The 26,336-nt window shown below is 41.8% G+C and overlaps 1 long non-coding RNA gene across 1 annotated transcript in view; it reads left to right on the top strand.

Annotated features, from left to right (window-relative positions):
- LOC138764383 (uncharacterized) overlaps positions 1-24,713 on the top strand; it is a 141,199-nt gene extending 116,486 nt beyond the window's left edge. Inside the window, exon 5 of the long non-coding RNA XR_011358148.1 lies at positions 24,590-24,713. This is a non-coding gene — a long non-coding RNA (uncharacterized lncRNA). The remainder of the gene's footprint in view (positions 1-24,589) is intronic.
- The last annotated feature ends 1,623 nt before the right edge of the window (positions 24,714-26,336 follow it).

The raw sequence follows: 26,336 nt of genomic DNA, 5'->3' as shown, positions 1-26,336 counted from the left end.
CTCTTTACCCGCATACATATCAATCGTGGTCATTTTTACCCTCCTTACCCGTCTTCATCCCTCAGTCTATTTTTGTCTTTACCCACATACATATCAATCGTGATAATTTTTGCTCTCATTACCCGTCTTCATCCCTCAGTCTATTTTTGTAATTGTTCTGCAAATTTTCGTGCTTCTTCTGGATCCGAGAATAGTCTGTTTTGTTGTCCTGGAATAAATATTTTCAATACCGCAGGATGCTTCAGTGTAAATTTATATCCTTTCTTCCATAAAATCGCTTTTGCTGCATTGAACTCTTTTCTCTTCTTTAGGAGTTCAAAGCTTATATCTGGATAAATGAAGATTTTTTGCCCTTTATACTCCAGTGGTTTGTTGCCCTCTCTTACTTTTTCCATTGTCTTCTCCAGTACCTTTTCTCTTGTAGTATATCTTAGGAATTTTACTACAATAGATCTTGGTTTTTGTTGTGGTTGTGGTTTAGGGGCCAATGCTCTATGTGCCCTTTCTATTTCCATTTCTTGCTGTAGTTCTGGACATCATAGGGCCTTAGGGATCCATTCTTTTATAAACTCCCTCATATTCTTGCCTTCTACATCTTCCTTAAGGCCCACTATCTTTATGTTATTTCTTCTGTTATAATTTTCCATTATATCTATTTTTTGGGCTAGTAATTCTTGTGTCTCTTTAGTTTTTTTATTAGATTCCTCCAATTTCTTTTTTAAGTCTTCTACCTCCATTTCTGCTGCTACTGCCCGTTCTTCCATCTTGTCCATTTTTTTCCCCATTTCTGTTAAGGTCATATCCATTTTATTTATTTTCTTTTCTGTGTTGTTTATTCTTCTTCTTAAATCATTGAATTCCTGTGTTTGCCATTCTTTAAATGACTCCATGTATCCTCTAACAAGAGCAAGTACCTCCTTTACCTTGCCTTTCTTTTCTTCTTCTATTTCCCTGTACTCTTCCTCTTCCTCTTCTTCTTCCTCTAGGTTGACCATCTGTTGTTTCTTTGCTGCCCTTTCCTCCTCTTCTATCTTGTTTCCATTGTCTTCTGTGGTCTCTTCTTGCTGCAGGTGTTCTGCAGCTGTCGTTGCCGGCTGTGGAGATCGACTCCCCAGCTGGTCCCCCCTCCCGTCGGTGTGTTTTTTTTCATGCGCATCGCGCATGCGCGAGGAGTCGCGCATGCGCGGTTGCGCACTTTTACTCGGCTCTGTGAGCCATTGTTGTAGTTCTCTTTCTACCGACCTGAGGTAGTGGGGTCTTCTCTCCACAGCGGGCCTCTTCGGACAGGTAAGGCCTTCACCTTTTTCCTCCGTTGTCTTCTCTTCCTCTCTTCTTTCCGTTGATTTTGATTTTTCTCCTTTTGTCTCCATCTTCTTTCCACCTTTATACTCACTTTTCTTTAACTTGTATTTCTGTGCCTTTGTATTTTCTCTTGTTTTTCCCGACTTTTCTGGAGAGGGCTGGAGTTCACCGTCCGGCCACTACTCCATCACGTGACTCCTCTCCTCCTTCCCTCAGTCTTTGAGAAAGTCAAGATCTTCAATGTGTGGAACTATTTAGATGTAGTTTGACATGAAGACTCCAGGTTGTATTTGATTGAAGATGTGAACTTTGCTTCTCAAAGGCATGGGACAATGCATTGATATTTCAAGGTATGGTGATCGCAGCAAAGATACATAATCAATAGTTGATACTGCAATGAAAATGATAGATGGTTCTGCACAGGAAACTCCCAGCAGGATGGATGGTCTCCAGTATGTAGGAGGTATTACCAATATTCTGGTCAGATTACAGTTATCCTGAAATATGTGTTCAATATTTGATATTTAGGTATTTGCTTAATGTCAAGAAACAGGCAACGATTCCATTCTGGAATTAATTTCATAAGAATTAATGCTTAATTCTTCCCTCAATTCAAATAAGAAAGCAGGAGTATAATACACCTTAGAATAAGAATAGATGCTTAAACCATTAACACCAGCTACATTACCCAATCTATTCTGTCATGCACTTTAACTTTTACTCTCCAGAGAGAAACTGTAATGAATACTTGCTCATCTCAAGTGATTTTCCATGAGATTTCCTTGGTTCCATTATGATTAATCTGATGCCTCAAAGTAGAAGGTTATGAGTTCAAGTGCCACTCCAGAGACTTAAACTCAAGGCTCCAGGCTGAGTGCTGCCTGAGTGCTACCCCTCTAGGTAGACGTAAAAGATACTGTTACTTTTTTTATGAAACATCAGTATGTACTTCCCACTGACCGGGGATGAATATTTATCTCTCAACAAACATTTCTAAAACATCAATCATTTTTCCAAGGCAGCAGGAATTGATTAGATATAGTCAATGGAGGGAACAGGGAGGGGTGTGAGTGATAATTTGACCACATTAATAACTCCCTGCAGTTTCTTGCAGACTTGTTAATTTTTACATCAAGACTACCAAAGGTACCTCATGGGCCCTAAAGTATATTGGGATGCCTTGAAAGGAGCTGATTAAATACCATCCTTTTTTTCCCCCCTTCTTGTCAACTGTAGCCCTGAAATCATAACACCTATTCATTGAACACTCAGCCTTGGTAAGTCATGCCTGCAACATAAAATCTGGTCTCATTACTTAAGGAAGGATATACTTGTATTGAAGAGGCCATGGTGCTGAGGTGGAGATAATAGACACCTTTAACCTCAGGATAATCATCATGTTTTGTCTTGGTTCACCCACTAGAAACCTGAGGAAATGTGGCATGTCATCAGCATCTCTTAACAACTTTGACAGGTGCTCCATTGAAAGCTGTCATGGTGCATCAATGTATGTTATGGGAACTGCTCTGCCCAAGACTGCAAGAAATTGCAGGGAGTTATGAAAAAGGAAAGTTGAAACAAACTGAATTGATCTGAATTGCTAGGAGTTCCTAGAGCTAAGGTTCTCCAATGGAGTGGAAAGTAGGCCATCCAACTGCAGAGGTTGCAGGAGCTCAGGAGGTGAATTCATGGATACTCGGTGTCTCTGAAGAGACTCTCGTTCGTGTCTCTTTCTCTTATTGGTGGGGGCGCCAGCAAAGCAAGCATACGCACATTTTAAGTATTTGTTACATGGCAATAAAGGAGTCTTAAAATACGAGTCGATTCAGTATAATGAAGTGAAGAAATTTCTTCTCCAGAATATGATGGTTCTTTGGAAGTGTTTTACCCTGGATGATCGTGGAGACATGGTCACGGCATATAAGCAAGAAAGAGGTTGACAGATTTTTTTAGATATTAAAGAAATAATGGAATAGGAATTCATTGAATGATGGGGCAGAAATCAGGAGCCATACGGCCGACTCCTGCCCGTGTTGAAGTTGAAAGCACTGTGTTGCATGCAGTATTTGATTATTTTAACTTCTGTAAAGACAACCCTCATTCATTCCCATCAGCTCATTGCTGTTCAGTTGCTGACAACTTCATAAACAAACACTCTGAACTGCCTTCACGTAGCCTGTTTTTGAGAAGGATGTTGGTATATTAATGTTTTCTAGTAAATTGACAGTAAACTTATCGTACCACTGACTCCTTGATCCTCTGTATATATTTATAATGCTGTCAAGATCTTCTCCTTCGTATCAGGGTTTTTTTATCCTGAAGATTCATGGAATCATAGAGTTTTAGAGCAGGGAAACAGGCCCTTTTGGCCTCAACTTATCCATGGCTATCAAGTTCCCCCTGAGAGTCCTATTACTTGGTCCACATTCCTCTACCTTTTTTCATATCCATATACAGGTTGTACCTCTTTAATCCAGTGATGTTGGGACCTGGCCATTGCCAGACCATATAAAATGCCAGAAAACAGAAATTGACCCTAAGGGTACCTCTATGTAAATCTATCAAAGGTAAAACAAAGCTTAAAACGGGTAATAATACCGTGGGGCGGTATAGTTAGCATAGCGGTTAGCACAACACATTTACAGCTCCAACAATCGGGACCAGAGTTTGAGTCCCGCGCTATCTGTAAAGAGTTTATACTAACGGCAGCAGATTCAAATGCACTGGTCCATGGAATTGCTGGACCACAGAGCACCAGATAAGAAAGGTACAACCTGTACCTGTTCAAGTGTCTTTTTAATGTTGTATGTCTCTGTGCCGTGCAATTGTAGCACTCAATCAGTCCCAGTGTCAGCTTGAATTATTATGCTCGAGTCAGAATGATACTGAACTTTCTGCTCCAAGATAACAGACCTACCTGAACAATCATAAAATAATTGGTAAATGTTGCACGAGCTGACAAAACATCACCAGTAATCATTGCAATGAGCCAACTTGGAGCAATGTTCTGATGCCAGGCACAAAGTTAAAAGGACAATTGGAGAGTTTTTCTTGATACTTATGATCTTCTGCAAAAGACAGGGAGTACTAAAGTAGAAACCATTAATGGACTTATGTTGCAGCCTTGGGTTACCTGTGAGAGGGCATCATTTCAGCCCTTTCATTGCACACTACATACAGCGGATGCCATATCCAGATCTCATCTTGGGGAATATCAATTGTATTAGTTCAAAGGTTCTTAATGGATGTATCAATAGATATGAATAAAGGCTCGCATTAGAGGCAGGCAATTATTGAAATCAACAACATGTACCTTATCAACAAATGCCTTAATGTTGCAAATTCTTCCAAGGCATTTCAAAACAGTTATCAATAAACTTGACAGTTCCTTAAAGCACAAAGGCTTGGTCAAGAGAGAAGGTTTTAAAGGAATGTTTTAAGTGGGAAAGGATAAAGAGAAGGTTTGGGGAGAACATTCCAGATCTTACGACTTTAGCGGCCAAAGACATGGATACCAATGATTTAGTGAATAAATTCTGGAGTGAACAAGAGGCCAAAACTGTTCGACTGCGAATACCTTGGTAGGTTATGGGGTTGAAGATGATTACAGGTATAGGGATGAGTGAGACATTTGGGCAAGAATGAGAATTTTCACACTAAAGCTTAGAGCACGTCAACGGGACAAAGTGCTGGTGGAAAATAACTTGGTCCAAGTTCTGATAATATTCTGCAAGTTCTTGTGCTCTTTAGGATGGGATCGATGAGGCTTCGCTGCATTGTGAAGTATAGTGGGAGCAGAGGAAGGCGGGTTAAGAAAGGAAAAAATATGTATAAATTACATATGGTTAATGGTGTTAGTAAAAATTGGGAAACCTGTCTATCTGACATTTGCCCTGTTTATGTTATTTTAAATGGTTAATGGCATTCTTAAAATTTATCTTTGAGCAGCTTCACATCATCCAGGAGCAGGCTGTCTGCTTTAATCATACATTATATAGAAATCTACACCACAGTACAGGCCCTTCAGCCCACAGTATTGTGTCGATCAAATAACCTACTCTAACAACAGCCTAGAATTTCCCTGCTGCATAACCCTCCAATTTTCTGAGTTCCATGTACCCATCTAACAGTGTCTTAGAATATCCTATAGTACTTCCTCCATTGCTGTGGCCAACAGTGCATTCATTGGACTGTGTGAAGACCTTATCTCTTACATCCCTCTGTACTTACTCCCAAGCACCTTAACCTTATTACCTCTAGGAAAATAGGCATTATAAACAATACCTCTCATCATCTTGTACACCTCTATCAGGTCATCCCTCATCCTCCATTGCTCCAAGGAGAAAAGACCAAGTTCACTCAACTTATTTTCATAAGGCCTTCTCTCCAATCTGGGCAACATCCTTGTAAATCACCTTTACAGCCTTTCTACACAGCCACATCTTTCCTGTAATGAAGTGACAAGAACTGAACACAATATTCCAAGTGGGATCTAATTAAGGTCTTATATAATATCTATATATATATATATATATATATATATATATATGTATGTATATATATATATATATATATATATATATAGGTATCATTACCTCTTGAGCTCAATCCACAGTTAATGAAGGTCATCACACCATACTGTCAGCCTGTGCAGCAACCTTGAATGTCCTCTGAACATGGACCCGAAGATCTTTAGTCTATCCAATCTGCTCAGAATCCTCCCATTAACGTTGTATTCTCCCTTCAAATTTAACCTACCGAAATTGGCAAATCTAAATAGGTCATATGCATTAAATGGTAGGCTATTGAGATGTGCAGAGCAACAAAGGGATTTAGGAGTTGTAGTAAATAGTACCCTCAGGGTTGATACTCAGGTAGATGGTGTGGTGAAGAAGGCATTTGGAATGTTGGCCTTCATAAATCAGAGTATTGAATTCAAGAGTAGGGAGGTTATGATGAAATTGTACAAGGCATTGGTGAGGCCAAATTTGGAGTACTGTGTACAGTTTTGGTCACCAAATTATAGGAAAGATATAAACAAAATAGAGAGAGTGCAGAGAAGGTTCACGAGAATGTTGACAGGATTTCAAGGTTTGAGTTACAGGGAAAGGTTGTGCAGACTGGGGCTTTTTTCTCTGGAGCATAGAAGATTGAGGGGGGACTTGATAGAGGTGTTTAAGATTTTAAAAGGGACAGACAGAGTAAATGTGGATAGGCTTTTTCAATTAAGAGTGGGGGAGATTCAAACTAGAGGGCGTGGTTTAAGATTGAAGGGGGAAAATTATAAGGGGAACATGAGGGGAAATTTCTTCACACAAAGGGTCGTAGGGATGTGGAATGAGCTTCTGGAAGACGTGGTCGAGGCGGGATCATTGGTTACACTTAAGGATAGACTGGATAGTTACATGGAGAGGAGAGGACTGGAGGGGTATGGACCGGGTGCTGGCCAGTGGGACTAGGAGGGTGTGGATTTGTTACGGCATGGACTAGTAGGGCCAAACTTGCCTGTTCTGTGATGTAAGTGGTTATATGGTTATTTTGGTGGGTTAAACTCCGTCTACCCCTTCTCAGCCCAGCTCTGCATCCTATCAATGTTTCTCTGTAACGTATGGTAACCCTCCAGATTATTTGTAACACTAACAACCTTTGTGTCAACTGCAATTTTTTTAACTCACCCTTCCACTTCCTCATCCAGGTCATTCATAAAAATCACGAAGAGGAGGGGTGCCAGAGCATATCTCTGGGGAACACCACTGGCCACTGACTTCTGTGCAGAACAGGAATAATCTGCAGAAACCCTCTTCCTTCTCTGGTCAAACCAATTCTATATCCACAAAGCAAGACCTTCTTGGATTTTATGCCTCCTACCTTTCTGAATGAGCCATGCATGGGTAACTTTATCAAAAGCCTTATGGAAATCCATATACACTACATCCACCACTCTACCTTCATCAATGTTCTATGCAACATGCGTAAGCCCTGTAGTCCCCTGCCGGCCGCCCCAGCCCTGTAGTCCCATGCCAGGGAACTGTCAGGCAGCGGGGAGGGTAGGTTTCAGCACCAGGGAGGGTGGCTGTCAGCGGGTCGCCAGCTGACAGTCAGCCTACCCGCTGCTAGGCACCTGAAAGTTGACTGCAGCTTTGCCTGAGCTGCTTTCAGCTGCAATGGGGAATACTCCAAGCAGGATATTATACCTACTGGAGAAGGGTAGGGTGAGTAGACTTCCTGGCCAGCTTTTCCCGCTTCAGATGGCCACCCGACTGCCGCACAGGAGTATAACGTGCAGCTTTACCGTCGGGTATTGTGGCCATCTGAAAGCGGCTTATGTTATACGTCACACTTGATGCCACGTCCCACCTCTTTTTTTGCTTCCAGAATGCCGGCTTGCTGTGTAAAATGACACTCTGGCCCAGCATTATGCTGACATTATTTGATTCAGTGTAAACTAGCAAAGCCGACTTAATGACGGATCTTCTTTACAGCAACGTAAAAGGGCTATTGACACACTGTGGTGACACTGTAAATACCACCAATGTACTAAAGTAACGATCCTTGCATCTGATGAAATGGTGCAGCCGAGATAGGTAAACTGGTTGACCGTTTTGAGTTTTGTGTGCCCGATGGAGATGTGGGGGGGCTGGTAGTCATGGTGGGGAGCTGGCTGATGGAGGACCTCAGTTTTCTTCAGGCTGACTTCCAGGCCAAACATTTTGGCAGTTTCCGCAAAGCAGGACGTCAAGCGCTGAAACGGTCAACCAGTTTACCTATCTCGGCTGCACCATTTCATCAGATGAAAGGATCGACAATGAGATAGACAACAGACTCGCCAAGGCAAATAGCGCCTTTGGAAGACTACACAAAAGAGTCTGGAAAAACAACCAACTGAAAAACCTCACAAAGATAAGCGTATACAGAGCCGTTGTCATACCCACACTCCTGTTCGACTCCGAATCATGGGTCCTCTACCGGCACCACCTACGGCTCCTAGAACGCTTCCACCAGCGTTGTCTCCGCTCCATCCTCAACATCCATTGGAGCGCTCACACCCCTAACGTCGAGGTACTCGAGATGGCAGAGGTCGACAGCATCGAGTCCACGCTGCTGAAGATCCAGATGCGCTGGATGGGTCACGTCTCCAGAATGGAGGACCATCGCCTTCCCAAGATCGTATTATATGGCGAACTCTCCACTGGCCACCGTGACAGAGGTGCACCAAAGAAAAGGTACAAGGACTGCCTAAAGAAATCTCTTGGTGCCTGCCACATTGACCACCGCCAGTGGGCTGATAACGCCTCAAACCGTGCATCTTGGCGCCTCACAGTTTGGCGGGCAGCAGCCTCCTTTGAAGAAGACCGCAGAGCCCACCTCACTGACAAAAGGCAAAGGAGGAAAAACCCAACACCCAACCCCAACCAACCAATTTTCCCTTGCAACCGCTGCAATCGTGTCTGCCTGTCCCGCATCGGACTGGTCAGCCACAAACGAGCCTGCAGCTGACGTGGACTTTTTACCCCCTCCATAAATCTTCGTCCGCGAAGCCAAGCCAAAGAAGAAAGACTAAAGTAACACATTAAAGGTGTTTAAACAGCATCTTCTCAAACCATGTCCTTGACCCAGAAATGGAATACTTTGTTCTACACTGGCCCAACTTATGGGTATGTTTTTTTCAAAAAGTACATTTCCTAATCACCCCCTCCCCCCAGGTTCCTCTCCATAAAATGTTTGTATATCCAGCAAGGATGACTCTTTGAATTATTGTGTAAATATTTAGACCAGTAGATGAATAAAGTCCTCAATGCCTGAAGAAATTTTTAGGCACTGTGGAGATGGCTGGTGAAATGCATTGTCTTGGGAAAAGAAAGAATGATTGGATCTTGCAGGTTTTCTGCAATGAAGATTGGGGTTTTCTTTTTCTATGGGAATATCTGAATCACTGGACACAATCTATGCTGTAGAAAATAGACAGATTGCTCTGCTTTGTAGAGTGGTGAAAACTGGGCCGTGGGGGAATTTGGCAGGTGTTGAAATATCCTCACCTTTGAAAGGAACGATGATAGGAAGCAAATTGGAAGAGATTAGAATTTAAGGAAAGCTATGGTTTGGAGAGTGAAGAGAGCTGAGAAAACACACCTTTATTACTATGCTATAGTTAGAAATAAAGTAAGGGTTATAGGGAAAAAGAATTGGCCAATTTAATCTTTTTCCCCAGGGCAGAAATGCTTAGTGATTGGAGGAAAGTATAAGGGAGATGTTGGAGGTTAGTTTTTTACACAGAGAATGGTGGGTACCTGGAATACATTGTCGGGGTTGGTGATGAAGACTGGTACAAAAGGGACATTTAAAAGACTCTTACATAGCCACTGGATGGAAGTAAAATAGAGGGCCGCTGGTGCGGACCCACGGAGAGTGGGGAGCACAGTCACCGGGTTCCCGCGGGGTCCATCCGCCCAGTCCAACTGCTGTTGGTCCCAAGCAGGCTTTAAATGCCCTGAAAATGGAGTCAACAGTGATTTTATTTAAAAATACTACGGCCACAGGGTCTGCACTTAAAATGGCAGTGCCTATTGTGTCAGAGTATTTAGAGGTGGTTTGGGAGGAATTGTTAGAGCAGCTTGCACACAAACATTTTAAAACACAGAATTTTTGCAGGACTTTTGTAGAGTGCTTGTTTGCAAAAATCCAACAAAGTAGCAACATTCAGCAGTGTGTCTGGGAGAGCATGTGATCTTTGCAGGGTCCGAACAGCTTTGCTCTCAGAGAGGGAGGGTGTGAAAACAGAGAGAGAGGAGACAGAAATCAGTTCCAGAAGGACAAAGCTGGCAGATGTTTGGAAGACTGCCTGGTCAAAGGAGAAGGCACTCATCTGGAGAACTCTGAAGGGGGAAAGTTTCGTCAGCAAGACTGGTTGAGAAGGAATCAGTTGTGGATGTCCTGGAAAAGGAATCTCTCTCTGAAAACCAGGAAGAACCCTCCTGAGTGGTAATCATTTGCCTGTTAACCACCAAAGACAGGTGAACTTTGTTCATGCTAACTTCTGTGAACAGTATAAGAATTGCCTGCAACCAGTGAGATTGGACTGTGATCCAAAGAACTTTTCTAGGCTTATATACACATTACACACACCTGCACTTAGTATTAGAGGGGGGAATTCAGTAGGTTAAGTAAGTTGATAGTAATAAGTTAAAGTCTAATTCTGCTTTCTTGTTCAATTATAATTAAAATCTACTTTTCTTTAAGTACCTCTTTGTGTTGTGGTGCATATCTATTGTAGCTGGTGTTTGGGGTCCTCTGGACTCCGTAACACTATGATCAACAGCAGTGGGGTTGCAGATTCCAGGGAAGCAGAGGACTGATGCAGGGCACTGGAAAACGGGGACACCTCCCACCATTTGGGAGGGAGAAGCAGAGGAGATGACCTATGAGACAGTGACCATGATGGCGCACCAATGAGGCGCTCTGTGGTTGAACAGAGACACAGGTGGTGAGCTGTTGGAGACTTGAGGGGAGGAACCCACACAGGCTGTGAGCTGCTGGCAACTGAAGTTAAGGGATTCACACTAGGCGATGGATCGAACCAAAGGGGCACTCTTTCTTGTGCTCAGCCAATATTTATCCTTTTTTTTAACTTTATTTATTCATTCAAAAAACAAATAATATATGACATATGCAACAATTAACCATAAACATGAACGGAAAGAAACCCCCCTCCCCTCCCTTCAGCCAACTCTCCTAAGAAGAGCCATAAAGAAAGAAAAAAGAAAGAATATTAAAGAAAAATTAAATATACATATTAAGATCTAATCAATATAAATTGAAATGTAAATATTCTGAATATAACAACCACTTATTAATTAAAAAATTATAATTATCACGTGAAACATATGTAATTTTTTTTCATTATTAAACAATATTTCATCTCATTATGCCATCTATTAATATCAATCATATTTGTATCTTTCCACGTACTAGCAATACATTTTTTCGCTACGGATAAAGCTAAATATACAAAAGCAAGCTGAAACTTATCTAATCCCAAGCCTTTCAGAGGTTGCAAACTACCCAATAAAAATACTGTTGGATCTAAAACTATTTTAATCTTATACAGATACTCTAAAAACGATTGAATTTTCTTCCAAAAAGATTGCATATGTATACATGACCAAACAGCATGAAAAAAAGTTCCAACCGTATCACCACATCTAAAACACAAATCTGATTCATGAAAACCATACTTTTTAAATTTTTCAGGTGTTAATTGATGTAAAAAATTGTAGTTAATTATTGCATAGTGTGCATTTATCAATCTAGTTACATTATCATAACAGATATCTAACCAATCATCTTCGGAAAAAATAAAACCAGTATCCGCTTCCCATTTACTTTTAGATCTATCCCAACCCTTTTTATCCATACCATCCTGTAATATTTGATACATAGATGAAATATAACTCTTTGGTACCTTCATAAGAAAAGTCTCAAATTTAGTCATTTCAAGTAAAATCATATCTCTACCAAACATACATTTTACCAAAGATCGAATTTGATAATAAAAAAACAAAGAGTTCTTATCAATACTAAATCCTTCCCTCATCTGATTAAAAGATAAAAATTTACCCTCTTTAAAACAATCTCCCAAATTTTTCACACCTTTAAATCTCCAATGCAATAAGTTGATTATTATACAACGGAGTCAAAGCTGATAATTTATCCCTAGAGCCTGTCATTTTATTTTTCTTTATCCATAACTTCATTAAGTGTTTTAGTATAGGGATGTTATATTGTTGTAACAAATTTATATTCCATCTAAACAAAAATTGATGTATTTCAAATTCAGAAATACTTGCCATCTCAATTTTAGCCCAACTAGGAGGCCGTACAAAATCCATCAATAAACTACAATATTTATCCTTCACATAAAACTAACCAGTCACAAGGGCTTAATGTGTGCAGCTTAAATTTTAAATTTTAGACATACAACACAGTAACAGGTCATTTTGGCCCACAAGTCTGAACTGGGGTGCGAGAGGGTGCCGAGGACCCTGATGGGTACCTGATTGTGTCAGAGATTTGGATCTGGGGCTCTGTCTGGATAATGCTTGGACTCTTCATTTCTTGAACTCTGTTTGGACTGGACTCTGTGCAGCTCTGGGGATTCTGATTGTAAGAGGCGACTTCAGGCAATTTCTGCCGATGGTGAATTTATCTGCCTTGCAGCAGACTAAAGAAATTTTGTGTGATATTGTGCTGTTTTTATTACATGACAATAAATTGAATCTTGAAAATTGAGGGTTATGGGCTTTGAGGTTGGGAAGGATCAGATTGATGGTGGAATATATTTATTTTGGTCGGCACAACATCATGGGCCAATGGCTTGTGCTGTATTGTTCTATGATGTTAATGAAGTTGGTAAGGATTAACTAAAGAGGAGATCTGTTCAAGTCAAGTTTATTGTCATCTGATTGCACAAATACAGGCTGTCGAAACAGCATTCTCAGTCCTCAGTACAAAACACTTACTTGCAAACACACAACCTGACATAACATAGACAGACAAACAATACATATTCAGGATAAGTTTTCATATGTACAATGTGATAGTACAGACCTATCACCAATGTATATAGTTACAGTATCTAGAGTGTAAAGACTGTGCTTACAGCGATTGGCTGAGAGCTTAGCCACGCCTACTGTCTGGGCCTTAAAGGGTTGTGTCCCTAGCCAGGTCGGATCATTCCGGACTGGTCGGCCACCTGTGTAGAGCTCCTGTCTTTTGCTAATAAAAGCCTTGGTTTGGATCAGCAGGTCTTTGGTTCTTTCGACGAGGTCTACAATTTTATTACCAAAAAGAATTTTTTTTAAAAAGGGATGGAGAGTCTGACTCGGCCAGAAAAACTTGACATCGACCCACAGTCAGCTACAGCCTTCAAAGCCTTTAAGTTCTGGCTGTTGAACTTTGAAAACTTCCTAAGGCTCATTGAGGTGGAGGAGGATAACCAGCGTCTAACAGCATTGCTGTCTATGGTGTCCTTGAGAGTCTACGAGAACATCCAGGATGAGACCAGCCATAAAGGTACTGAAAGAACTGTACGATCAACCAATGAACAGAGTTCATGCCCGGCTCGTGCTTGCGTCGAGGAAGCAACAGCCCGGCGAGTCCAGCAGGGCATATTTACAAGTAGTCAAGGCGTTGGGCAAGAACAGTAACTGTGTGGACAAAACTGCTGCCGAGATCTCGTCCGGGATGCCTATGTGGCCGGGCTCCGGTCGAACGAAGTGAGGCTGCGCTTGCTCGAACAAGGGGTAGAAAAACTAGAGGACGTGGCCCGGATTGCAATCACAATGGAGGATGCAGACTTCAAGTGAAATGAGCTCTTTAGGGACTGGACCCCACGTTCTGATGTGAGTAGAGTGCCCTTCTACCCTACCACCCCCAGAGATACTGACGGCCTGTCGGCTGCTGCTACACTGCCCCCTGCGAACCCAAAATGTTATTTCTGTAGGCGGGACAAGCACAGCAGGTCCCAGTGCCCAGCAAGAAAAGCCAGGTGCCAGAAATGCCTTAAAAATGGCCACTTTGCTGCAGACTGTAGGTCTAAAATGGCCGCCGGCAAACACAGTGCCTCGTGTGAAGCCCAACCGCCACTATCCCATTCAAACTCTTCTTCCCCAGAGCTCTCGTCCAATGAGAGTGAGGGCTCCCCTGCATGGCAACGCCTGATGTCACGGAGACGCCAAACCCGGAAGGGGCAGCCCACCTTAGCAACCATGATGTTGGCCCGCCTCTCACCCCCGTGTGGAACACTCGACCCGGCCTTGGTCCTGACTGTAGAGCCCGCTATTTCCATGGCCATGACCACCCCCAGGGCCAACGCTACCGCTGCTCGCTCCCCTGCTGCCGCTGCCCACGCCGCCGCCGGTGCAGCCACCGTGTCCGACTAGGGACCCGCCGCGGCCAACCAGGTCCATCGCTGATGACCACTGGGGCCCGACTGCCGTGACTGATGACCTACCCACCGGCAACCGCGAGCAACAACCCCCACTACTTACCGATCATCTGGCGACGCCGCCACAACAACACGGCTGGGGATTTGAGCAAAGGAGCGGTCGCACCCGATGAGCCTGCTGGCGACACCACACCAGCGACCCCAATCCCGGCACCACGGCGGTCATGCCGGATGGTCAGACCCCCTGACCGCTGCAGTCCTTAACCTATCCATTCCATTCATTCTCTCATTTTTTTTCCCTTCCCTTCTCCCTCTTCAGCCCTTCCACCCCAGGGTCAGTTCTCCAAGAAGGGGTGAATGTGATAGTACAGACCTATCACCAATGTATATAGTTACAGTATCTAGAGTGTAATGATTGTGCTTACAGCAATTGGCTGAGATCTTAGCCACGCCTACTGTTTGGGCCTTAAAGGGTTGTGTCCCTAGCCAGGTCAGATCATTCCGGACTGGTCGGCCACCTGTGAAGAGCTCCTGTCTTTTGCTAATAAAAGCCTTGGTTTGGATTAATAAGTCTTTGGTTCTTTCCACGAGCTCTACATACAAATAAATGAATAAATATATTTTGTTTTGTGAATATAAGAATCTCAGATGGTTAGTGTGAACAGTTCCTTTGGTCCTTCAGCATTTTCTCTGCCTGTGGGAAGAAGCTGTTCCTCAACTTGGTGGTGCTGACTCTAATACTCTAAGTATCTCTTTCCCAACGGGAGCAGCTGAAATATGTGATGTGTGCAGGATTGAAGGGGTCCTCGGTTATTTTCCGTGCCCTCTTCAGACAACAATCCCAGAAGAACAAGTCAATGGTGGGGGGGGGGGGTGGGGGCAGGAAAATTCTAGTCATTCTCTCTGCTGCTCTTATGGTCACGTGAATTGACCTCCGATCCAGTTCTCTGCAGCAACCTTACCATGAAGGAATATAGAAATGAGATAGGAAATTAATCAGGATTTTCAGTGACCTACAGCTGGTACAGCGGTAGTGGTTTGTGCCGCTGCCTCACAACTCCAGTTACCCAGGTTCAATCCCAGCCTTTGGTGCTCTGTGTGGATTTGCAGTCTTGCCGCAACTGTGCATGTTGCCCTTGGGTTCTCTGGGGTCCCCCTAGATCTCAAACACATGTTGGTTGGTAAGTGAATTGGGCTATGTAAATGCCCCCTATCGAAGGAGTGTGGGGAGTTGATAGATAAGTGAGAAGGAATAAGTTATGGGAAGATGTGTGATCAGGGAATGGGACTGTTGGGTTTGCACTGAGAGCTCAAATAGACTTTTGGGCCAAATCGCCTGCTACTATATGAAACAAATAGAAAAATGGAGCATTATTTGTTTCCATTTCCCTTTTACAACCTAATTATTAAATCATCAATCTCAATACTTTTATCTCCTTTGGGATGTGGATTTACACGTGGGTAGATGTAAAAGACCCCGTGGCATTATTTGGAAGAAATACAGCTGAATTCTTTCTTGTGTTCAACCCAATATTTATCCTTCAAACAAAACAAAACATGTTGCCGTTTGTGAGAGCTTATGATTAAATTTTAGACATACAGCACAGTAACAGGCCATTTTGGGCCACAAGTCTGTGCCATCAAATTAATCTACAATCCTTGGTACTTTTCGAGTGGTGGGAGGAAACCGGAGCCCCGGGGGAAACCCACACAGCTATGGGAGAACGTACAAACTCCTTACAGACAGTGCGGGATTCGAATCCTGATTGCTCTCGCTGTAAAGATGTTGCACTAACTGCTACGCCAAACGTACAACCCCAATTGGGTGTAGAGGTTTCCTACATCTCAGCAAAGACCATATTTTATACATATTCATTGGCTATAAAACACTTTGGGACATTGTGATGTAACAGAACAAAGTGGGGAAATGCAGATGATATTTCAATTTCTTACCACAGATTTTTTATTTGTCGGCCAGCACTACAGAAGATTGATAATTTAATTTCCAAATGCAAATGACCCAAATTCAGTCAATTTATGTTAATTAGGTGAATAGTTGATGCCACTGGATCCAAAAATATAGGCCATTTAAAAAAAAAGCAAGAATACTGACAGCTTGTAATTATGTAGCACCCGTAACATTATAAAGTATCCCAGGGCACTTGATAGGATTTAATCAAATAATATTTGACTATGAGCCATATAAAGAGATAATAAGATAAGTGACAAAAGGCTTGATCATAGTGTCATAGCTTTTTAAGATAATCTTGAAAGAAGTGGAGAGGTTTAAGACAGAAATTATGGAGCTTTAGTTTGACCCATTTGAGACCATGGTCGCTGCTGGTGAATGATTAAATTCAGGGGGCAGACTTGAAAGCAACAGTTGAGACTTTTCAGTCTGAGTTGTTGTTGTAAGTCCATTGTAGATCCGTCAAAGCAGGTTTGAGGGTGGACAAGAGTTAGAGAAAGTTTGGACAAAGTGAGCAGACTTTTGGATGCATTAAAGTTTTTCAAGGATGGAATATTCTTCAGTGGTATCAATTCCTTGGTGATTTCTCTGACAGCAGATACTTCCTGCACAATCAAACTGAGAGTTTGGTTACAAAGTCTGAAATGATATCATTTAAATTTTGAATGAAAAAAATCACAGGGATTGTTCAGTGCTAATCACTGATGGTTTTGAACATGCAAAAGGATGAAAACCACTGTTTTAATTGTACCTAATTGACTTGTCATGTGCACGGTTTTATAACTCTAAAGGAAATGGGCCAATGACAATTTTTCTCACTCAAAATGTTTCAGTAACAATTGGGTCTAGAGCAGTGATTCTGAACCTTCCCTTCCCACCCACCTACCACTTTAAGCAATCCTTTACTGATCACAGAGCACCGATGGCATAGGGATTACTTAAAGAGGTACGTGAGTGGAAAGAAAAAGGTTGAGAACCACTAGTTTAGCTCACATTGTTTCACTGAGTTGTTCCTGCAATCCAATTTTGCATGAGGCAGTTTGAAAGCTGTAAATTTTACAATAATTTGGTAATCTTGGATTGTTTAAAAGGTTAGTTTTGCAAATTCCGCGATTTAGTAGACAAAGAGGAGACTTGATTTGAGGCTTTTATGATGCCCAGCACAGAGAGAAAAAATATTTCTGCTAGATGGGGAATTTGAAACTTGGTACATTGTTGAAAAATCAGAAATGCCTTTCAAAATGAAGTCAAAGGCATGGCTTGTGTAATGGTGAGTGCAACACTGTTAGAATCCAAACCACACTGGTTCTAATCCGGTGCTGTTTGTGAGGTGTTTGTACATTCCTATGTCTGCGTGGGTTTGCTCCCATCCTCTAAAATGTATTGAGATCTTACCCAAGATATACAAACCCAATTATCTAGGTAGATCGACTTGCTCTTGCTCCACCAAACTAGTATCATCTTACCTTGACTCCATCTTTTCTCTCCTAGTCCAATCCTTCCCCACTTAACATCCATGATACCTCACATGTCCTCCGTCTCTTCAATGACTTCCAATTACCTGAACTTGACTGCCTTATTTTGGATGTCCAATCCAATTACACCTCCATCCCCCATACAGAAGGTCTCAAACCACTTTGTTTCTCTCTTGTCAAGAGGCCAAACCAGTCCCCCTCCACCACCATTTTCCTCCACCTGGCCCAACTTGTTCCACTCTTAATAACTTCTTTGACTCATCCCACTTTCTTCAAATCAAAGGAGTAACCATGGGTACCTGCATGAGTTCCAGCAGTGCCTGCCTGTTTGTGGGCTTCGTGGAGCAATCCATGCTGCAAGCCAACACAGGCAAGGCCCCTCAACTCTTCTTCTGCTCTACTGGGGCTGCCTCGTGCACCCGCGATGAGCTCGTCAACTTCATTCACTTTGTTGCCATCTTCCACCTCAATCTCAAATTCACCTGGTCCATCTATGGCAACATTCTTCCCTTTCTTGATCTCTCTGTCTCCATCTCAGGAGACTAGCTTTCCCCAGACATATTTTACAAAGCCACTAACACCCACAACTACTTCAACTACACTTTTTCACATCCAGTCCCCTGCAAGGATTCCACTCCTTTCTCCATTTTTGCCGTATCTCTTCCAAAGATGAGGTCTTCCAATCCAGATCATCGGAAATGTCCACCTTCTTTCATAAACATAGCTTTCCCTCCACCTCCATCAACTCATCCCTTAGCCGCATCTCCTCCATTTTCCACTCATCTGCCCTAGCCCTTCTGCTCCCAGACGTAACAAACACAGGATTTCCTCTTGTCCTTACCAGTCTCCGCATCCAGCACATTAGAGGTGGCCTTCAACTTAAGATGGGGTTAAGTTCCAGCATTCCCATTGTAAGTTGAAAAAATTGTTTCGATAGAAGTCAGTGGGATCAGTGTGGGACCACCACGAGGTTATGGAGAGCAGGGCAGTGGGATCAGTATGGGGACTGATCACTGTTGGGAGACACTGAACATCATAGTCTAGCCATGCCAAAGTTCAAAGTACAGTACAGATTTGAACACTCATAACTTTGAACAATCATAAGTCAGATCATTGGAAGTCATGGGCAATCTGTATTATCCAACACATTATTTCTCCACCTACAATTTGATCCCACCTTGAGACAAATCTTCCCCTTTCCTTCCCTCTCTGCCTTCCATAGGGACAGCTTCCTTCAAGACTCCCTCATACACTCATCCCTTCCCAATTGCCCCTTGGCACCTTCCCCTGCAGTTGCAAGAAGTGCCACACCTCCCTCACAACCATTCAGTGCCCCAAACACTCCTTTCAACTGAAACAACATTTTACTTGTGTCCCATGGGAGTGATCTACTGCATTCGGTGCTCCCTTTGTGGCCTTCTCTACATCAGGGAGACTGGTCGCAAACTGGGAGATCACCTTCGCTCTCTCCGCATCAGTGACAGGAATCCCCCAGTGGCTAACCACTTTAATTCTATTCCCCACTCCTTTCCTGACTTGTCTGTCCAGGGCCTTGTCTGTCCACCCATAAATGGAGGAGCTAAGCTTGATTTTGCATCTGGATGCCATTAACATCGACTTCTCCAGTTTCTGCTATCCTGCTCTCTGTTTTCCCTTTATCTTCTTTTCCTCCTCCTCCTCCTGCTTGCTGGTTTGTCCTCCCTCCCTTATCCACATTATCTCCTACCTTTGGGACTGTCTCTTTCCCCTACCTCTCTCCCCCCCCCCCCCCCACCCCACCATTTTATGCAGGAGCCTGACTACATTTTTCTCATAACTTGATTAAGTGCTCAAGCTCGAATCATTGGTTATGTATCTGTGTCTTTGCTCTTTGACCTCCTGAGTTTCTCCAGCGTTGTGTTTTTACTTCAACCACTGTGTCTGCAGACTTTTTGTGTTTTACTGTAGATCATCCATTTAATGTTGGAACAAGCTGAAAGTACCAACTTCCACATTCAAGGGGACATTTCTTTCCTGCTCCAATTGGACTCTTAAATGGACCTCCCATTAATGAAAGATTAAGCCCTTCCAATGTTTTAAATGTATTTTTCTCTATGCCTTGCACTTTGTCGAGCAACAGTATACCATGTACATTTTGGGTAATTCAAACTACACCCTGAAGTTCTGTGCTATTACTTCACCACCCGCTGTAAGGGTTGACCTTCCTGGAGAGCATACAGATACAAATATTTCACTGTACTGCAGTACATGTGGTAATAAAACAATGCAATTTAGCATTGTATATCCAAGCTCTTAACGGAGGTGTGTACTGCAGGATTAACAGCATTCTATTAACAATAAGATGGATTTCCTGGATTTAATAGTTACTTGTGCAGCAATAGCAAACTCCACTTAAAACACTGAATGATTTCAAATTGCATCCAAATTAATATTTATACTTGTTTGAAATTTAAATATAAAATTAATTATAAACACTGGCAATTCTCAACAACTCAATTGCTATGCTATGTGAACAACAAGGAAATCTGTAATGACTCATTTAAGGGAAATAGGTTGAGCAGACAATTCACCTTTAAACATTTTTCATCATTCAGTGAGGTGATGCTTAACATTCACCCCATTCATCTCTTCTTGCTCTACATCCTTTTATGTTCCTGGATAGCATTAAACTTATGCCTAAAATTATTAATCAAGCTGGAACACACTTCTGTACTCCCCAACACTGAGAAGTGTACCTATCTGCTATGTTGATTCCTTTTTAAATCCTGAAAATGCCAAGCAAGACACTGTTATAGTTTGCTATTGCAGAAAATATTTAATGAGTTAGTCATCGAGTTCTATGACACAGAAACAGGCCCCTCAGCACATCACGACCACGCTAGCCTTTTTGCCCATCAACATTTATCTCATTTGTTTGCATTAGGTCTCTATTCTGCTTTGCCTTGTCTATTTAAATGCCTCTCTAAATGACTCTAAAAACAGTTAGTGTATATGATTTATCACCTCTTCTGAGAGTGAGTTCCAGATATTAATCAATTGCTGTGAATAAAAAAAACTTTGCCCTCTATTTCTCTGTTTATAAAATAAACCCCTTCCCCTTACCTTAAAACAAAAGCCCTCCTGTTTTTGATACTCCAGCCATAGGGGAAAAATCCTGACTCTATCCATGCTTTTCTTAATTTTATCCACGTCTATCAGGTGTCCCTGCTGCATCCCTCTTTTCAAAGGAAAACAAACCTAATGAGTCTAATCTCTTCCAAGCCAGGAACTATTCTGGGGAGTCACTTCTGTGCACTCTCCAGAGCAGCCATATCCCTCTTCTAGTGTGACAACGAGAACCTGCATAAAATACTGCAAGAACAATGCAGCCAGTGTTTTTAAAGATATAACACCTCAACTTTTAAATTCTATGCCTAAACTATCAAGGTCTTTTTCACTACATTTTCCATTGCATTGCCATTTTTGAAGAACTCTAGTTTTATCTATCAAAGTGCCTCTTTTCATTAATATCACTTAGAACAACTTGCCATTTACTCGATATGTCTTACTCCTCTTTAATGTCCAAAAGTGCATTGTCTCACACTTGTTGGGATTAAATTCATTTTCCCAATGACTTGTCCTATTTCCCATCTAATGATAAGTAGCTGTATCCTAGGGAATCTTCCTCATAATCCACAATGCTGTTAACTTTCATATCATCTTCAAACTTGCTAGTCATGTGTCCCATATTCATATCCAGAATATTGATCTATATAACAAACAGCACAAAGGCGGAGCACCAATTCCTGCCCCAATCCACTGGTCACAGACTTCTGATCAGAAAAACAAAGTTCCATCCAGAAAGGTAAGGCATTGCTTTCTCATAATCATTTGTGATTTGACTATTGGAATCCTGGTATAATTCAGTCCTTCCAATGGCAATATAACCTTGCTAACGAAGGACCCAGGCTTTTAATATTGGTTACCCTTTATTTCTTATGGATGATTCACGACCTGCTGAGTTTCTCCACCCCACTCAACCCCAGCATCTGCAGATTTTTTGTTTCATGCAGTATACCTTTTGCAAGATGCAGTGGCCAGAAATGCACACTGTGGTCCAGAAGTGGTCAAACCTGGGCTCTTATAGATAAGGAAGGTGTCTTGTTTTGATTGTTCTGCATGTTGACTTGATAGATTGAGTGTCTTACTACACTTGAGCACGGCAGATTGCAGTTCCTAGCTCCTGCTGGGTGAATAAATAGGCTTTTCCTTTGGAATGTGCAAAAGATATTTGAAGAGAGTTTCTGTCCAAAAAAAACTAACATTTTAGATGCCAGATTAATCACCCATTTGCTGTTTGTCAGAGTTTAGTCTCCCCAAGTAGCTTGCAGGTCAGCTACCACCAGCAGCAACTGCTGGTCTAGAAACATGTTATGATGTCCTTTGATTGCTGGGAGAATACATGAGTACAATTTACAGATACAATGAAAGCCTTGCTTGCTGCAGCTTCCCAGGTGCATAAAACACACTAACAGACATTAACCATAATTAAGATGTCACAAAGACAAAACTAATATCAATTATAAAAGGAAGAGGAAAGAAAATAAGTAATAAATATTCACATTTGGCCAGTTGTACAAAAATGTGTTTTGCCAACAGATAGACAAATCTTTTGCGTTCTTGTAGTAGTTTTATGGTTCAAGTGATGCAGGGAGTTACAAGGTCTTGATGGCTGTTGGGGGAACAAAACTGTTCTTGGACATGGAAGTGCTGGACTGGATCTTTCTGTATCTTCTACCTGAACGTAACAGTAAGAAGAGAACATGGTCAGAGTGGTGGTGTATTTTATGATGTCTTCCCGAGGCAACCCCTCACAAATATCTTTGATAGATCTCATGAGGGGAGTGGTGAGTGATATTTACTTGCATTTAAATTCCTTTGGGAAGGCAAGTCCTTACCTTGCAGGTTTTGAACGTGCACTCTTCCAGCTGTCCCATGGAGAGGGAGCTGCAGGTGGAATTGTAAGCTCATATCTTGAGGTCCGTGAGCATCTTGAGGACCAGTGAGCAATGTTCTCTCTTATTTTTAGTAGTCAGTGTGCACAAAAATCTTAAGTTGTGCAATTCTTCTTTCCTGTGACAAAAGTATGTGCGCACTGAAGGCTTGTGTAGATGCAAACTTGAAATTATTTCAAAATAATGGCTAATAAAACTGTATTGGCATGTTTTAATTAGTGATGTGCAAATGTGGTACAGGAATTTGAAAAACCAGCTAACTAGTTAACAGAAACAGTTAGCTAAGAGATTATTTTCAATAAGTATAATTATTAGTTACTACATTATATTAGTGAACAAACCTTTTATGTGCACATTAATTTATTTTGTGTGCTGGCTGCAAAACGTGTGTGCATGTGCACAGCTTACAGTGAACAGTGCTGGAGAGTTAAACTGTTAGCACTGTGTATCATTACCATGTCATGGACAAGAACTCTGGGACTTTCTGGCATGGGATTCACCCCTGGGCATCAGGCTGCTCTCTCATACTGGAGTCCCCTTCTAATTCAGCATGAAAGCAAGAACTTGTATTGAGAGTGCACTGTCACATTTCACACTCACAGTCAACTTATTGCATCAGGCTCAAAAATCCACAAAGGACTTTGCCTCTAAATTTGAAGGCAAAAGGTTGGGTACAGAGGCAGAAATTTGAATGGGAACAAAAACTTTTGGAGTGTAATTTAAAAATACTCAATTCCAATATATTTGTTAAAAAGCAAACTACTAGAGAAACTCAAGATGCGCAAGAGATTGCAGATGCTAGAATCTGAAGTTAAACACAATCTGCTTGAGGAACTCCATGGGTCGAGCAGCATCAATGGGATTAGTCCTGATGAGTCATTCTGGTCCATCATGTTGACTATTCTTTTTCTCCCACTGATGCTCGACCTGCTGAGTTCCTCCAACAGTTTGTGTTAAGTTTCCTGGAAGAAGTGAGTAGTCCCGCAACATCCGTGGTGGTAAATAGGTGGTCACTATTTCAGGTTGAAACCCTGCATCAGTACATTGCTACGGTTGTGATATTGGTTCTCCACCAAGAACATCAATTATCCCTTTGCCTTGATAGATTCTGACTGACATGCTGAGATCTCCCAGCAGTTTCTTTTGTTGTGCTCCAGATTCCAGCACCTGCAGCCTCTTGTGTCTCCATAGTTAATGTCAGGTTAACTTATTAAATTGGCTCAATTCTGTCAGTTTTTTTAAACCTTTGTTTTGGGGTTTGATTGGCAGGCCAGACAAATGAGGCCCGTGATATCGTGCCCTTGAATCCTGCAGGGTTATGGAGAATCCTCCCAGATATTAAGAGGAAGAGCAGAAGCAAGTCTAGATATTATTAAGGTTGAATTCTTCTCATTGACACAAAGTCAGTCCAATACACTGGTATTGGCCACTGTGCTCTTCATCTAATATCTACCTATCTTCAGAATGAAGAGATTGAATTGATCTAGTTTTCCCCATTGTTTGCCATCAATGTAGGGGGATGCAGCAAAGAAATGGGCCCTTCAGCCCATTGAACCTCATCCTAAACTATTTTTATTCTCACCACTTTCCCAATAATCTCCCGTCCCTTCACTGGTATTCTACCTCTCACCTATATGCTAGAGGCAATTGAGTGGTCAAACTACACATTTCTCAGATGTGGGTGAAAACTGGAGCACCTGGAGGATCTCACTCAGTGACAAACCCACAGAGGTCAAGCTTCCATGGGAAGAGAAATATTGGATCTGATGTCATTGAATCGGAATGTTTGACTCTTTAATTAATCTCGACACAAATCCTGATTGACCTACTGAGTATTTCCAGCATTTTAATTGTCATGCTATCTTCTCAAGGGCAGGCAATGATGGTTAATGTTCTCATTTTGCAGCAATGGTCCTATTCCAAGAATGAGTAGGCTTGTTAAAAATTGGAGAGCACTGGAGTTCCAGTGGACTGGAGAGAAATGAAGCAAAGAAATGGCATTTGGGCAGCAGTAGGAGCTAACGTTCGGTAACACGGAGAAAAAATAAATGACTCACAACTGTTGGGAAGTGACATTTTAATTGTCGTAATGTATTGATGATCCTGTGGGTGACTTTGTTCTTGTGAAAACAATTTTTGCAAATGGATTTTTGATTGGACCTATGCTTGAGGCCAATTTCATTTGATTAGCGACAGAAATTAATTTCAGCAATTATTTCCAGAATGTAGTTAGTTGGTCCATTGTTGCGCGTGCACAAATTCAAGGGATTGAAGCGCAGCCATGAAATGGAGAAAAAAATTTAGATTGGTGTGAAACCTCTCATTTTCTAGGAAACAATTGTTTAATGATCCTGTAATCCTACCAATCAGGTGAATGGAGTGTTTTTTTTGGGGGGCAAATGCTGTCCATGGCAATGGAAAAATAAGTGGAGTCATGAGATACCTTAATTTCAATCCAGATTCTGAGGACCTTCTTCTGAAACTATAGTGCTCCTGCCATGTTACAATCAATGCATAACTTTATTTACATTCAAGGCAGCAAAAAGGTACTATGTTCTGAAACTGAGCTAACGAGGAAACTTTATTTTACCTTTAATTTTGAGTTCCCGATAACTGGCCCTTCTGGACCATAACCCCATGCTGCCCAAAGACGCCAATTAACCCCATGCTGCCCAAAGATGCCAATTAACCAACTCACCAAGTACATCTTTTGGATGTGGGAGGAAACTGGAGCACCTGAAAGAAACCCACGTGGACATAGGGTGAATGTACAAACTCCCTACAGACAGTGCCGAATTCAAACCTGGGTCACTGGCGCTGTAACAGTGTTGTACTAACCACTACACTAACCTTGACAGATGCCCAAAGGCATGTGAAAGGAAGATTTAAGTGGCAACGTAAAGGAGGGAAGGGAGGTAAGGAGGTTGAGGGAGGTGGAAAGTTGAAGGAATGCTGCCAATGGTGGAACAATTAAATTTAGAGATGGAAAGAGCCATTGTTACCAGAAGAGAAAGAATTGGAATTCCAAATGCAAATGACCTACATTTAACTATTTAATGCTAATTAGCATAATGATTGATGCTATTGGATATGGGACAGTCATTTCTAGTTTTATGTTAATCCAGAAAAGAGAGAAAAGCTGCTGATAAGCAGAAGGAAAATGCTCCCAACAGCTTGTAATTAAACTGCATCCTTAACATAGTAAAATAACCCTAGGCACTTCAGAGCCTAATCAGACAGTATTTGACACTGAGAGATAACAGAGATGAGGAGAAGTTTATTTAGCCAGACGGTTATGAATCTGTGGAATTTGTTGTCACAAGTCACTGGGTAAATTTAAAATGGTGATTAATATGTTCTTGGTCAGTAAGGGGTGTGAAATGTTATGGGAAGAAGGTAGGAGAGTGGGGCTGAAAGGAAAAATGTATCAGCCATGATTCAAATGGCTCAATGGTCCAAATGGTCCAATTGTGTTCCCATGTCTGATGGTCTTGTAGACTTATAAAGAGATATTAGAAGGGCCAAATGAGTTGTTTAAGATGTGAGTTGAAAGAGTATGTGAAAGGTTCAGACACAGGCTGAGAGAATTATGGAGAAATTTCAGAAGCTCGGGTTATGGCAGCTGAATGCTTAACCAATAAGGCAAATTAAGG

The sequence above is a fragment of the Narcine bancroftii genome, chromosome 1, assembly GCF_036971445.1.
Source record: "Narcine bancroftii isolate sNarBan1 chromosome 1, sNarBan1.hap1, whole genome shotgun sequence".
NCBI lineage: Eukaryota > Metazoa > Chordata > Chondrichthyes > Torpediniformes > Narcinidae > Narcine > Narcine bancroftii.
This window is presented reverse-complemented; position numbering and strand designations above follow the sequence as displayed.